The sequence below is a fragment of the Cupressus sempervirens genome, chromosome 8, assembly GCF_028749045.1.
Source record: "Cupressus sempervirens isolate cs-2001-9-10 chromosome 8, ASM2874904v1, whole genome shotgun sequence".
NCBI classification, from domain to species: domain Eukaryota; kingdom Viridiplantae; phylum Streptophyta; class Pinopsida; order Cupressales; family Cupressaceae; genus Cupressus; species Cupressus sempervirens.
In genome coordinates, this window is record NC_143125.1 from 790968079 (window position 1) to 790984931 (window position 16853).

Genomic DNA, 16853 nt, shown 5'->3' on the forward strand with positions numbered 1-16853 from the left:
AAAGAAACAACCGTTAGCATGCTTCAGACCAAAACTGCTAGAGATGGTTATTTATTTAGTTAAAATCAAAATCAACTGATCCTATTCAAAAATAATGGCTATGAGTTATTGTCAAACTACCTTCAAATTTGCAATACTTATCTTGGCGCAAGATATTTTTATAACCAAATAGTTTGAAGGATCATGACCAGAGCAAAAAGCCCAAGAAACCAAGGTTATCGAAGACAAGCAAAGGTAGTTTGCTATGGAATATGCATGTGGATAGAGTATTTGTCAACCTATCTGAACATTTGAGCTGCAAAAATATGTTGATTATATACTTTACACTACAAAAAATTAGTATACACAGACAAGGTTGAATAGGTACTATAGCAAAATATTTAGAACTAGTCAAACATCCAAATCACCATTAAAGAAAGGAATCATACATGAATTAGTCCGCTGCCATCTTAAGATGAAACATAGTTGTCTCATCTTTTGGCTTAGAAGAATCACTATCATTGCCTAACCACAAAATTATTGTAGTATTCAACTATGTTCTTCATAGCCTATAAAAGCTGACTAAGGTTGCAATGTTTATAATGACTATAGACAAAAATATAAATTAAAACAAGCAATATTATCATCAATGTTTTTAAATGTAGAATGAAATGGTTGTAAGTATGCATTTCTACCACATGAAAATGATGTTGAGATACAAACCTATGCAATCCAATCTCCCAAGGAATAGATAGCACCACTTATCGCCATCTTTGCCAAAACAAGATTTGTCACAAAGTGATGTTAGAATAGTTACTAAAATGGTCATAAATTATGTTGTTATAGTAAAAGAATACTTTAACTTAAGAAAAAAAACTATACAATATTAAAACATGACATCGTGCTTTAAAAACTAAAAAGGTACCTATAATGAAGAACTTCATTTCAACTTGCTAATTGGTTGTCACTATTAACTATAAGCTTATCTTTAAAGTTTGAGCTTCACTTGGTTTTGAGAATAGTTAAATATTCTCTACTTAACAAGGCCAACCACGTGAAGGTGGAAGCTCATTTGGCCCCTCCTCTGCACCCCCCACCCACCCCCCCAAACATCACTCTAAATTCCCCATTAACATTTAATAACATTCAATTCATCCATTTTTGAAATATAACATTCAATCATTATAATCACATGATAACATTCATTAACACATAAAATTCATAAACACAAAACATTCATGAATAATTCATTAACACAAAATTCATTAACACACAATAGAGTAACTCATTCATGAATAATTTATTAACACAATATTCATTAGCAAGTCATTCATGAATAATTTATTAACATAATATTCATTAGCAATATTCAAGAGTAAGTCATTCATGAATAATCATATCTTTTTTGCTTTCTTGCTGTTTCTTTTTTTCATAAAATTTCTAAGAGGAATATCAATGTCCTCGTCATCCCCCTCCTCTACTGGTTCTAACACATGTCTCCTCCTCATCCATTCAGGAACATCATGAGGCCGCTGCACCAAAGGGGGGACTGCTCCAATAACAAGTACTTCATGAGTTAAATTTGCACCATTTTATATTAGTGAATTACGAGTTTTTATTTAAGTATAAGAACTATAAATCAAAAAATTAATTTAAAAGAACAAAACATAGATTTTCTTTACTTGAATGGGCAACATGATCTAGCTGCTGATCAGTCTGAACATCCTTCGGCACTTGTTCAGCACGACATGATTCTATATCCTCAACACAAAAAGGTTACACCAAGTTCAATCAAAGATGGTAAATTGTATTAATAATTACATAATTAGTTTTAAATAACAAATGAGCACCTCCATCGATAGTACGATGCATATCAGGGGCTTCATGATGCTACATATGATCCGTGTCACAATTAACAGGTTGCATTGCAATGTCATGCACATTATTATCAAATAAATTGTTGCTCAGGTATTCAATTTATAATATATTTTTTTGGTATATTTACCTGTGCACATGATGCAAGAGACTGTTCAGTTGGGGCAATGGGAGCTTGTCGTAGGCATTCAACCACCGCTGCATAGCCTTGCTTGAAGGCACTTTTTTTGTGTTCTTTCGTGGCCTCTAGATTAAAATCAGCGCCTTGAATTTTTTTATTAATTAACAAAATTATTTGCATTTTATAAATAATTTTTCTTTGCAATTCATTTATTGCTACATATAACGTGTGCTTTGATTTTTGAATATCCCCCAAAGCCAAGTCTGTGCTGCCCAACCTTTTGCAGCCTCACCTTTGTTTCCTTTGATGTGTCCTACAACCTATGAAAGGTTTGAAATATGTTAGATGATATAGATATAAAGATCAGTACTAATTAGTTGATTATTATATATTGGTATGAAGGTTTTAGCATAAAGTAGCATGTTCCACCAAAAATATGAAAAAGGGGAAGAAATTATAGCGTCATACCTTTAATTGACATGTGTAATCATGCTATTTATCCATGATAGATATAGAAGGTCATCAAATATGGTTGCCCACATGTCATCAATATTCTTGGTACTCTTTGCAATTGGTAATTGGTAATTGGTAATGACTAAGAATTTCTTATCATATTAAGATTTTTGGATGTAATTTTAGTGTGGTTACTGATTGGAAGAAGTTTTGTTTTACTCAACACAACATCTCTCTACTTTTCTTGAGCTTTTAATGTAAACTCATTCTTCAAGCTTCTAATTTTGAACTCCTCCAGAAGGTCTTTGAAAAATTTGCAAACATTGGTCTTGACAAAAAAAGTGAGATGATTTTGCCATATAAACCAAACAATCAACTTTGCTGATTGTAGATGTAGAAGGTCATGAAAAGTGATTGCCAAAATGTCATCAGTCCTATTGGTGTTTCTGCTAGTTTTAATGGGTAATGATTGATAATTTCTTTTCTTATTGAAAAATTTGTATATAATTTTAGTGTGGTCATTGATTGAAGTGTTTTTTTTGTAGGTATATGTAGTGGAGATGAAACAAAAGCTCTTTTTGTTTTTGGAGATTCATATGCAGACACTGGAAATTACTATCCTGGTATGAAAAATAGCATAGTTTCAGCATGGAAATATCCATATGGTATCACTTGGCCTGGGCACCCATCAAGCAGGGTATCATTTGGCATAATTCTTATTAATTATTTAGGTAATCTTTCTCAAAATCAATTTCTAATGATCTCAAAGGTCCATATCATAAATTGTTGTTCATATCAGGAACAGTTGTTGCATATTTTAGCCCAAAATATTTGGATAAGCAATATAAATAGAAGTCAATTTGCCTCAAACTTTTCCATTGCCATGTATTGGGGTTTCCAAGTGCTTTACACCATCAGCTAATATAGGTATATGCTTGACTTCTCTTTAATTATATAATGATTATATATCATGGTATTGACTTTTGATTTTCTAAGTATAATAATGCTCAAGGGTCTCGTCTGCAATTTTCTATATTTATATTTTGCACTGTGAACCTAGAAATTCCCCCAAATTTTATAAGATATAAAAATCCTATCAAAAAAATCTTATTGAAATTGCATTTGGAAGGCAAGCCAAAACTTTTCAAAGTAATCATATGAAACAGAAAAACCATGACCCTTTAGGATTGCAATATAGGATCCTTTGGAAATCCTTTTTCAATCCATCCATATAACTCCTCATAATTGATGCCCTCTTTAGGATACAATTATATTAAAATTGAACAAACAATTTTCAATTTTAAAGTCTTGATAACTATGACAAGTTCTCTCCAATAGTGCTTCTCTTGTATACTCTGAGCCATGGACCGGAATACTCCTATTTCCTTAATCTATTAACATTAAAATGCTTATCTACAAGAGCTTCTGGATTTGATTGTGTATAGTTTTTTAAGCATGGATGTTTCAAATAAAACTCTGTGCTCTATGATTGTGTTTCTTTTTTCTTGCGGCCTCTTATGCTTGGTTTCATCTCTCTTATGCTTGATTTCATCCTGATGATGGTTCAAAATGTCAATGCTAAAAAAACTATACAAAATCAAATCCAGAAGATCTTGCAAATAATTGTCATAGATTGTAAAAATATGTTCTCATTGATTAAAATAATTCTTTTCTTTATGATTATATTGCCATGGTTTTAAATATACAAGTGAATACATTTACCAGAGTTTGTGTTTTTTCTTAAATTTATGCAGCCCAAATCTTAGGTCATCCATCTCCAGTGACCTATAGGGTTCTGAAAAGTTCAAGCCATCATATACAAGCAAGGAAAGGCATAAACTTTGTAGTAGCATACAGTGGGGTATTTGATACTTTTGGAGTTCCAAAGTTGAGTGTCCAAGTTGGGAATTTCAAGGATTCCATTATATCTCAAAAATATGGTTCTCATCATCTGAAGCACTCAACAACACTTCTCACTCTGAATGGAAATGATTATGCTGCTACAAATGTTACCATAGTGGTAAGAATAAATATCACCAAACTTGCTATGTTCTAATGATTTTTTTTGTTTCTAGATTTAATTGTGGAATTTTTTTAGTATCAATGTTTCGGATCCACTCTGTGATCTATCATCAGGATGAAAGAATTATCTTACATCCTTCTCTCATTTTGACGATGGATCATATCTTACATCCTTCTCTCATTCTAATGATGGATCACATAGTGCGATCCATTGATACTAAAAAAACTTACACAATCAAATCCAGAAACAAAAAAGATTTTTTTGAAATAGACTATGAAAATCTAATATTATTAATTTTCATGTTGTACTAGAATGATTCAAATGTGATTTTAAAAAATATGTGATTGAGGGTTATGTTTACAGGAAACATAGAAGTTTGTGAAGAGTGTTGTAGTAGAGATGAAACTGCAACTCACAGAGCTATATAATCTTGGGCTAAGGAATTTTCTGGTATCAAATAACATGCCATTTGACTGCCAACCAGGTTACTTACAATTTGGAGTAGTATGTTTGAACACAACAATGGACTTAGTTTCCACCCACAACAAATATCTATCACAAGCCATTTCAGAGCTAAGAGAGCTTGAAGATGCCAACTTCTTCATCCTTTATTTCTTTGTAGCCTTCTCTCATATTATCTTCAACCCATTTGCATATGGTAAAGACATTGATTATAGTGTAGTTAAGAATTTCAAGATTATCTTTTTCAGGTTTTCCTTCTAAATAGTGTATCTATTTAAGAGCCATAATTATAGGATTAAATAAATACATGAGGATACTGATTGACTTATTTTTGTATTGTGTATTGAGTAGGAATCTGTGAGATGAGTAGATCATGCTATTCTAGAGATGGAAACATGAGTAGCTCCATTGTTGGGTGTGCTAATTATGATGAACAAGGAAGAGCTCTTTTTCATCTGTGCAAGTCTCAAGAAGAATTTTTCTTTTTTGATTGGTACCATCCTACTCAGAAGGGATGGCAAGTGATGATAAATCTTCACTATTCTCATTGTGGGTTTTTCAAGATGTCTCTTCTTCTCCTCTTCAATCACTAGCAGAATGGCTTTCTAAGAGGCTGGGCTTGGACTCTTATCCTCCCAAATTTTCACAAAAAAGAAAACATGGAAAAGTGAATAATAACACTGAAATTTAGATCATGAATGGTCCCTTATTCTCAATTCTTGTTTGAATTGGGGTTGGATTGATGAGATTTCAGTTTAGGGTGTAATTTTGGGGGTTGGATTGATGGGGTTTGACTTTAGGGTGTGATTTTGGATCTATTCATTTTTAATTATTAAAATAATTATTCGTAGTTGTCCATTTAAAAAGTTAAAAATATCTTAATAATAATATTATATAAATTAGATAAAATATTACTATATTAAGCTTTAAGTCTTAAAATATTAGAGTTACATTTTTTTATTATAGTACATTTATTATTAAGTTGTGAAAATATTGGAATTGTCATAGTTTTACTCTAGATTTTAAAATATATTCAATTGGATCAGGTGTATTATTTTACACATTTAGTTTAGTTTATTTAGTTAGAGAGAACAAGTCATTCTATAACTAAATAACATTTTGCAATGCATAAGAGTATTGTTATCTATGTTTAGAAAATTGAAGTTGTTTTTTGTTGGAGCTTGTCTAGTTTTGAGTGAGATATTCAATGAGTGGATAGCATCTCCCATGTATGTAACACTATTTATCTACAATATAGATATTGGACAAACAAAGTGGTATGCTCATGAAAGATTGAGTTCGTGACGTATAGGGGATAATTTTTGGAACAATCTATAATAAACAAATTTGAAAAATTGATCCAATCTCTTGCAATTGCATGACTTGTAGATTGTGGGAAGTGAACCACTACAAAGGATAAGTATCTTTTCAGAGCTCAAATCCCACAATACACTCAGAAAAACAATCATTGGATTTCAATTAATTATAAGATTGTGGTTTAATTTAGGAAGTCTTGGAGGTTTCTATTTCAATTGTGATGATTGAATAGGATCTTGCCATAGTCAAATCACCACTTTGGTGTTCCCACCTCCATGGACAACGAAGATAGATGGAGATACCAAATAAAAGGCAAGGTATTATCACCTAAGAAAGCTTCAAATGTGAAAATTACTAATCCTTTAGAAGAAGAAGACCAAGTGTCCAAGGAGAGAGTTGCCTTCACAGAAATACTGCAAGAAAGAAAGGGCGATCTCAAAACTTCAACAATAATCTCAATGTGGCAATAAGAATTCTGATATACTGCTACATGTGGGAGAGGAGCAACAATGTAGATAAATGTTAGAGTAGTTGTGAAGGAGCTTCAGAGAGTCTCAATCAACAATTGAATAGCAGAAAAATAGAGGTTTTACCATCAATATAGCAAGTCTAGATTCATCTGTGATACCTAGGAGGGTTGACAGAGGTGTTACACTACCAAAACACTTGAAAGTGGAATGTTTCAACATTCAACCCAGTTGCAAATTTTTTGCAAGATGCTAGTGCCACATGCAGATGTTTGTATGTGGTACATTTGTCTAGGAAATAATTGGGCTAAGAGGTTGGGGAGTAAAACATATTTTGATTGAATTAAGGAATATTCATCAAAGGGTTTTTATAGTATGGTTTATTAGAACATTAACTAAACTAAACAAACATATAAATAGAAAATTAACAACTACCATCTACACATCATTTATCATCTTGATAACGAATCTGATAGATCACAAAAAGTGAACCAAAACATTCATGCCAAAATGATATTCAATTATTTTTTGATAGTGTTTTTTCCACCATATGGATTACAAACAATGTTAGTTCTTCTCTTGCCATCTGCCCTGATGATGAATCATAGAATTTGATCCAAAACGTAGGCAAAATAAAATCTAGATGGTTTAATACAAAAGGGAAAAAAATCTTAAAATCACAAGGACTGTGGAAACTTCACGAATTCGATATTAACTCTCACCCATTATTTATCTTTGTTGCACATAACTATATGATTGGTAGACCATCAATCAGACAATATGCATCTTAGTAGATATCAGGTACCAGTGTAGCTGGACAAAATACATCGTAGACACCTACAGGTACAATACCAATTTAGCATCCTATAACTTAATTACACCAGACTGTCAGGAGAGTGCTCAGTTGTCATTAAATTGTGTTTCTAGCATTAAACGTGATGCTTATTACTTTTAGGAGAGTGACCATTAGTAAAATTCTTGCAAAGTTTTTCAAAAAAATTGTACTTGTCATTACACTGACTGAATATCATTTATCACCTATACTGCTAACACATACAACTATAGTACATGTAGTTGAGTATTACTATATTTTCAAGACATAATATAGCTATATGTGAAGTTATAAGCACACTATTTATATCTTATGTAGGATTTATGCCTAGATTGAGATATATACAGTTGTATACGAGCATTCTATGTGCAATCAACCACCATAGTTTATTAGATGCCCAAATTTTAGAGAGCCTTAATAATAGGGTGAAAGCAATTGTGTTAGCATATGAATTACATACCTTTCATCAATAGATAGATTAAATTGAGCTAGTTGAAATTGTTGATACTGAAGTTGAACCCTAAATTTTCTTATTAATGTACTAGTAGTTAATACTATTGCATAGCTTTTCGGATTTGCTGGTGTACTTTCTTTTGGACATTCCCCTTTCTCCTTTGCATCCAAAATGAACTTATTCTAGTCCCTTACTGAAACAAAGGGAGGACGCTCGTACTTCAGGTTTAGGATGAGAGTCTTTCTATATGTGTCCCTCACAACCTTAAGATATCTGGAAGCTTTTTGTAACAATTTCTTATGTTCAAAAATATTACTACCAAACACATACTCTATATCTTTGATGAGCTCATCTTTTAATTTTTTATCTTGGTAGTTCCACCTTTTAAGAAAAAACACAAAATTGTTAGATATAGCTATTATAAGAAAAGACTCAAATGAAAGGAAAAATGTTGCACCAATTAATGATATGAAAAAAAATAGTGGGATAAAATTAGTTCAGTTATGATGTTCCACCTTTTACTTATGGTGGGCTCGAATCTTCGTAGCATGAGGTCATAAAGCCTCCTATAAAATGTATCATTTCCTGCAAAAAATGTCATGGGATAATTAATAGTAAGAACCATTAAAATAAATCATGCGAAGAATAATTTTCAAAGTGAATAACAAATACATAAAATGAGATACATTTCATCTTTTTAGTGATCTATTTCAGGGTTGGAGGATCAACTTTACCGAAATTGACCAAAAAAGAAATTTGGAAAAAATTTCAAAATGTCTAAAACTAGTCAAACTCTACCAGGGTTTTGTTGCTGATGTTCTAAAGCTAAAAAATGTACTGTGACTATATTAATCAGTATACCTTGAAAAAAAATATAGTTCATAATACATATAACTTGCCATGACCTTCATTTTTTGTCATTCTTAATTGATGTTGTCACTAATCATACCTAGGATATTATGGAAAACAAATATTGCTAAAATAGATAGTGAAGCTGAAAGTGAGCACTCTAAAACTCTAACAGGCAATAGAAATGATGTGGGAAATCATTGAAAACTGAACATTGAATATGAAAGAAGACTCCCACTTTTGGTTCTCTGTAGAAAAATTGGTTAGTATCTTCTACTGAAAGCATGAAATTGCAATGTACCGAATTACTAAACTAGAGAATTACTGGTATAGAAAAAATGTCATTGATAATTTAGACAATCCTACCAAACCCCTAATAAAAAAGAATTCTAGAATAATTAAACAACTTGTACAATACGACATACTAAAGAAGGTCATGAGGCATCACTCCACATCAAAAAACCTTGCATTCACCACTTCCTATAATGTTTATGTCTTGCAAGAAAATCCTTATTACAATATAAAAAACAATTATTTAAAGTACCTAGAATCTTAGGACATTTCAAAGGCATTGATTCATCATCGTCAATCAATAATGATGTCTGCATAGCTCCCATGTTAGAAACATGGGTAGCTCTAGGAAATGACGGTGAATTATCACCAATACATGCACTATGATTTGCATTTGGCGATGTACCAGACGGTGCATCTCCTACCACAAAAAAATAAATACACTATGTGATGCACCCAAGATTAAAGTACATATTATCAACTCATAATTAACACAAAACCAAATATTAAAAAAAAGGATTTACCAGCCAGATGTCCCCTTGTTGCTGACATTGCAGTTGGCAATCTCGTACAGGTGTCCGTCAACCTCGTAGGAGTCTCCTACACTGGATGACTTGAACAATACATTGTTAGCAAAGACATTCTGAAATAATAAAAGTAAGAGTTAAGAAGTTGTGAATGTTTGAAATAAAAAATTCCTTCTAACTTCTCAACTAAATGATTATTTTACCAGTGGCAGTCAAAGCTCTACTACTACTGGCCTCATCGCATTTTCCTTGACCAAGTTGCGGATTAGTTACCAAAAAATCCTATATAACAAGAATTTAGTAGTTAAATTTTTTTACAACTCTTTAAAAAAATTGCATCAATAAAGTATTTTGCACATATTACATATTTTACTTCACAACATAGAAGATTATAAAATATAAATCTTTATTGAACTTTTGTTATAACTAAAGATTCATTACTACTTACTTCATAACGATGAGCTTGCACTCTCAAATCTGATAGCCTCTTCATTATCTCCTTGGATTCCATATTTGCCTCATCCAAAATTTTCATTATTTCTAAATTAATTTTTTTCTTCAACATTGTTGTTACATTGGGAGTTTTAGCAATATCCTTATTAGAAGGGTAGCTAGTGGCTCGATACTTACTGCTAGTGCTTTACCCTTATCCTGAACATCAAATTGTGAGAGGAATATTAGTAAAACTATCATAAAAACTCAAAAATCGTAAATAAAATAACATAATAATATAACATTTTTCAACTATCTAATTTGTACAATTTCAACAAGGTTTACCCTCGCTAAAAAAGGGGTGGGAGTAGCATCCTGGTGGCCTCTATCATCTGGATCCATATCATCCTATCAAAAAGATTAAACATAAAAAATTCAGCTAACTGAAAGCAATAAATAGCAAAAAAAATCTTATTAACAAAATGGTAAATAATACTTACAACCCTCATGATAGTAACTTTTTTTGTATCTATGCAATTTAAATGGTAATCGATTAGTAGTTCTTCCCCTGCACTTATTGATTTTATTGCACAAACAAAAACTTCATTCCCCTCACGTACCTCAAATATGCAATTGGGTTGCTTACTAGTTGAAGAAGGTCATGTACTATTTATAAAACCTGCAATATTACCTATTGATTTTGGTCTCCCATCAACGTACATAGCAAATCTTTTACTTTGATCATTTTCTTTTTGTTGTATATAATTAGCTGATACCCCATACCTACGCATACTTTTTTATATATCAAACAATCCACATACAATCATTGTAATTGTAACATGGACCGACATACTTGAACAATTCAACAACTTTGTTGTAACATACCTTTATCCCAACCATGAAAAATAGGCCCAAACCATGTAATGAGGATGGAGCAATGTGATATATCCTCTCATTAACACAAAAATCTGTGTTAATTAGAGGTAGCTCATTGGGTACCCATTCTTTCTCAATGTTTGTGTACCAAAAGGACACCTTGATGTTGCCTTTGGTCTCATCATCATAAGAACATGACCCCCCATTAGCAAGGAAAAATTACATGCATTTATCAATTTTTTTCTATTCTTTTGACCTCTAGTTGATCTCCCTATTTTAGCTATACTACATGTAGAGCTTTCATCTACTATTTCCTCATTTCCCTCATTCGATGTAGATAGATCTGACAAGTACCTATTTGGTGGGTCCTGCAATCCATCAAATGGAAAGTGAAAGTGACAAATATAAAATGTAGTAAGTTGAAAGTAATTATACAATTATATTTCTATATAGAGCTTATTTGTCTATATATAAATTATATGATTATATAATATGTCTATTTATAACATACATGCTCAATGATAAACAAGAGGAATATAATAAAATTATGTCTATTTATTGACTTATACCTGTTGATTCATGTCACTGTGCACAATCCATGCCAAACGGGTCAAATTTCTTGGATATGTTAATCATTTATTTTAAGTTAGCTAAAAATTACATGATACACGTAAACATGAACAAATTTACAAGATACATGTTTGCTACAAATAACTTAGAAGACAACATGAACAATAGGCAACATTGCAAACATGAACAAATTTTCCTTATATATGGAATACAAGATCATCAATAGAAGGGGTGACGATGTACCTATAGTCAATTGACTATTTGCAAAAAGAGTCATAATTAGACACAACATAAACATTGGTAACTATAAATAACATATGTTGTAATCATTAGGAATGAACACAATAAATATGTAATCAAATTTCCTACATATGTTAATCATTTATCTTAAGTTAGCTAAAAATTACATGATACGTGTATGCTACAAATAACTTAGAAGAAAACATGAAAAATATGCAATATTGTAAAAATGAACAAATTTACCTTATATATGGAATGCAAGATTGTCAATAGAAGGGGTGATGACATTTGTAGTCATTGATTATCTTCTTCTTCATCATCATCATCATCATCATCATCATCATCGCCATCATCGCCATCATCATCACCATCATCATCATCATCACCATCACCATCATTGTCATCACCATCATCGTCATCACCATCATCTTGATCTTCATCATCTTCTTCTTGATCATCTTCAATATCTTCTTCTTCCATAACATTATACTTTATTGGCCTTCCTCTTGTATCATGTCTAATAACAAATGACCAACCCTGTTTATGTGGAACCTCTAAGTAAAACACTTGCCCACATTATCTTGGAAGAACATAGGGCTCATCTCCAACTGGCTCAAACGACCTTGTATTGATCATTGTAAATCCATTATCATGTTGAATAACCATTCTATCTGGATCATTTTGATTTAGTCACAACCTGTACCATTTGACAACAAATAGAACTACTTTGAAGGTGTTAAATTCACACTCAATTATATCATCCAAGATGCCATAGTATTGATTTTGAGATTGTTGAGGATGTATGTCATTTCTAGATGATATATTGGTGACCTCGAAAACTGCACTTATCCTAGAATCACAAGTTTTCTTTGTGTCATCCAACCTTTTTATGAAAAATTTGTGGCCATGATAGTGCATAGCTTTGTGGTGCTTGACCTGCAATTTTTGAAGTGTGTGTAAATTATTTGCATCGTGAGTTGATATGAAACATACATCGAGTTATGATCATTAATAAATTTCTACATACCTCTCCACCTCTTAAACCCTTTACTAGATCAAATACCATCAGCATAAAATTGGAATCTCCATTACGATAAGCTTTTGTAACTAATCAAGCAACACCTTCTCATATTAATGAGTAACCATTTTTTTGACATCGTTCAATCCATTTTGTCATCCAATCAAGATTGTTCACAATATACAAATGTATTGCATCCCACTATCGACCACTTGTTTCAAAAAAATAGACCAATTAAAAATAACTTATATTGAAGATTTATAAGAATTAATTAACTACAATAACATCTTAGATTTACCTCCCACTTTTCTTGATCTACCTTTACCCATCAAGTACTCCCCTTCGAATTTGTTAATTGAGTTGAGATCCCAAATATGATCTACATAGATCTTTGCTGCAAACTTAGGAAGATATTCACTAATGTACAACATGGTTTAGTATACCATATATCCCTCCACCATAGAACCCTTGGGATGCACTCTTTATCAAACCAAGCCTTTCAAAAATTTCAAGTGCCTCTCAACCATCCACATTGACCTAGTTGGTACAGGTCCACACAATTCAATCTCCTCAACTTGATGTATGAGGTAGTGTTCTTGTGCATTGAAAAAACTTGGAGGTAGACACTTTTGCATTTCACACATCAGAAGGGGACTTTTTCTCTTCCAATATTTTATATCTTCTTTATTGATTTCTTTAGATGACAAGCACCTCATGTATTTTCCAAGATCATATATAACCTATTTGACATTTTTGTTGAAGTGGTGTGGGAGAGATAGAGGTAGAACGTACTACAATATTTTTAGAATGATCTTGTTAGTATTTTATAAAAGAATGCAATTGAAACTACATGTAGTATATAAATATATAGTGAATACAAAATAACATGAATTACCTTAATAAATGTATGCCAATCATGTGTTTTCAACCCTGGCCCAAATTCACTTTTATTTGATATGAGATTCTTTATGTTTGTAGCAAATCCTATGGGAAGTTGTATTTTTTTATGACTTCTTTTATAGCATTGCTTTGCTGCTCTAACAATAACCAACTAAGGGCACTTGTATCAATTTGGTCTCCATTGTTATTTGATCGAATGCCATTTTTCATTGCATGGTTGGATTCTTCAATGTCACTACAAGTTTTGACAATTTGATCTTTGTCATGCCTTCCATCCAAGATTTTTCATAATGTCTCTGTTACATTCTTTCCAATATGCATAGGATCAAACAAATGCACAATTGGGAGTTGCTCGTAGTATGACAACTTAGTAAATCATGTAGGATAAATTTTTAGTCCTTTTGGAAGTTGGTCATTGATGCCTTGATGATCTTCACAAGCATCAATCACATTATCAGTAAACAAAACATATTATCAAAATATAAATTTGAAACAAAAACCATCAAATGGAACGACATTGCCTCGACAATTTATTTTATTGTATGCCAACTTCCATAGGTGAGGTGTAATGTCCCCTTTCAGGACATTCAATGATTTCTTGTTGAGTTATATAAATTTGATAATATTTCTTATGATGTATTCCTTAATATTTGAAAATATATTTATATCTAGTATTTCAAAGGGTCGTGACTTTTTATTAATATTAATTATATATGATTATAATAATATATGATTATATTAATTATTTATTATTATATATTATATATGAATCACTTTAATTATTTATAATAATATTATTTTAATATAGGCATAATGTCATATACTATAGCACATAAAATAATTGATATATATATGTATATATTAATTATATATACAAAAAATAATATTCACATATTCATATATATAATTAATATTTATAATTGTATAATATATAACATTTTATATTTGTAACTTAGAATAATTATAATTTATTCTATATAAATTATCGATTATTAATATTATAGCCTTTATTTATAATTAATTTATATACTAAAATGGGGATATCACAGCCATCCCCTCTCAAATTTGCTTGTCCTCAAGAAAAATTATTCACATACAAACTCTATCATAGACACAAAATTTACTTGCATTCAAAAGGCCAAAAAGACTTATGAAATATACATTGAATGAAAAAAAATGAAGCATACACGATGTAGACAGATCATGAAAACACAAAGTAGACACGATGCAAATGGATGAAGACACGGAGAAAACATGATGCAAACACATCATACACTCTTTATAATTTTACACAATGAAGTAGAGTAAAGGGAATGATTTGTAACATATAGTTCCCCAGTACACTTTTGATTGTGGATCCTGCACACACAAATAATTATTAGCTTATATAATAGCTTCAAAGAAAAGATTAGTTATGATAAATTAGTTCTGAACCAATATCCTACCAAGCCCAAGAGAAGAACTTTGGCCCTCTTGGCCTTGATGGTAGCCATTGACATCCATCAAGGTGGTCTACTTGGCAAACTCTTAACTGAATAGAGTTGACATGATGTCAAGTCTTAATCAATCTAAGCCCAGGAGCAGAACTTTGGCCCTCTTGGCCTTGATGGCAGCCTGTGACATCCATCAAGGTGGTCTACTTAGATGGTAATATTATTCTTCCTACCTAAGCCCAAGAGTGGAACTTTAGCCCTCTTGGCCTTGATGGAAACCAATGACATCCATCAAGGTGGTCTGCTTAGGAGATAATCTCATTCTTGTTAAATATCCTACCTAAACCCAAGAGCAAAAATTTGGCCCTCTTGGCCTTGATGGCAGCCAATGACATCCATCAAGGTGGTCTACTTAGGAGATAATCTTATTCTTGTTAAATATCCTACCTAAGCCCAAGAGTAGAACTTTGGCCCTCTTGGCCTTGATGGCAGCCATTGACATCCATCAAGGTGATTTACTTAGGAGGTAATATTTATTCTTCTTAAGAAACTCCTTATAACAAATCTTGAAAAAAGTATTCATATTCTTAGTTTTTAAAGAACACAACAGATTTAACCTTAGGATAATCTTATCAAACTAGTCTACAATCAAGAAATCATTTTTGTAGTGTCAGAAACTTAGTTTATTATTTAAAATATAGGAGGAGGAACCATAATAGGGTGCCCTATTACCCAACCAGTGGGCCTCACCATTTGCCCTCATTATCGTTACCTCTCTCCGATCATTATTTCCAAGAAGGTGCCTTTGTATGATGTACTTTGGGATATCCTGTCATCATAGGCCTTACCCGATACCAGTAGGCTTTATCTGGTACCTCGAGTGATGTTACCCAATCCATTCCACTATAGGCCTTATCTCAGCTTGGAGAATCATGATCTTATTAGTTTTAAGAATTATTCAATTTCTATTCTAATGCCTCCTTTGATAGATTAATCTATTCTAATATTCTCAGAGAAATTAATATAATCCAATTATTAGCTTTAATGTATATTCTTACAATGAAAAGATTGATATTAATTCAATTATAATTCTTATATATATTCTTTTAATAGAGAAATTAAATACTATCATCTTAAATGTATATTCTTTAATAGGAAGGCTGATATCCATTAACTTAAATGTATATTCTCTATTAGAAAAACTAATATCAACTCATTTATTAACGTAAGTGTATATCCTTTTTATAAAAGAACTGATATCAATTCAATTATTAATCCTAATGTATATTCCTTGGATGAAGAAAACAATATTAATCACATCTTTTAATACCATTGATCACCTTTTTAATTTAACTTAGTATGCGTTATATCATACCTGATGATGGTCTTAACCAGTGTATTGTGGACGAAACCTAGTGTCAGTCCCGCGCAGGAACTCTGCACCCAACTGTACCCTATGACACATCGTACTTTTGGCATAGCTTCTCCATGTAACTTGGTGGAAACGCTTATCACTTCCTTCTTTTTTCATTTTTTTTAAAAATCATTTCTTGAGTGTCTTCAAGCCATATGCTGGTATTCTCTTCACTTCGTATGTTTGACACTTTCTGCTTGCCTAGACATGCTTCCTTTCATTGTTAATTGTACTTATCAACACAAGATGTCAATCATAGAAACTGTCTTTCTTCATATCAATATTAATGCAGGATTCTTTTATATAGTGCACATATGGTT

General features: G+C 31.7%; 1 pseudogene; it reads left to right on the plus strand.

Annotated features, from left to right (window-relative positions):
- Positions 1-2844: 2844 nt before the first annotated feature.
- Positions 2845-5608, plus strand: LOC149544776 (GDSL esterase/lipase At5g03610-like; annotated as a pseudogene).
- The last annotated feature ends 11245 nt before the right edge of the window (positions 5609-16853 follow it).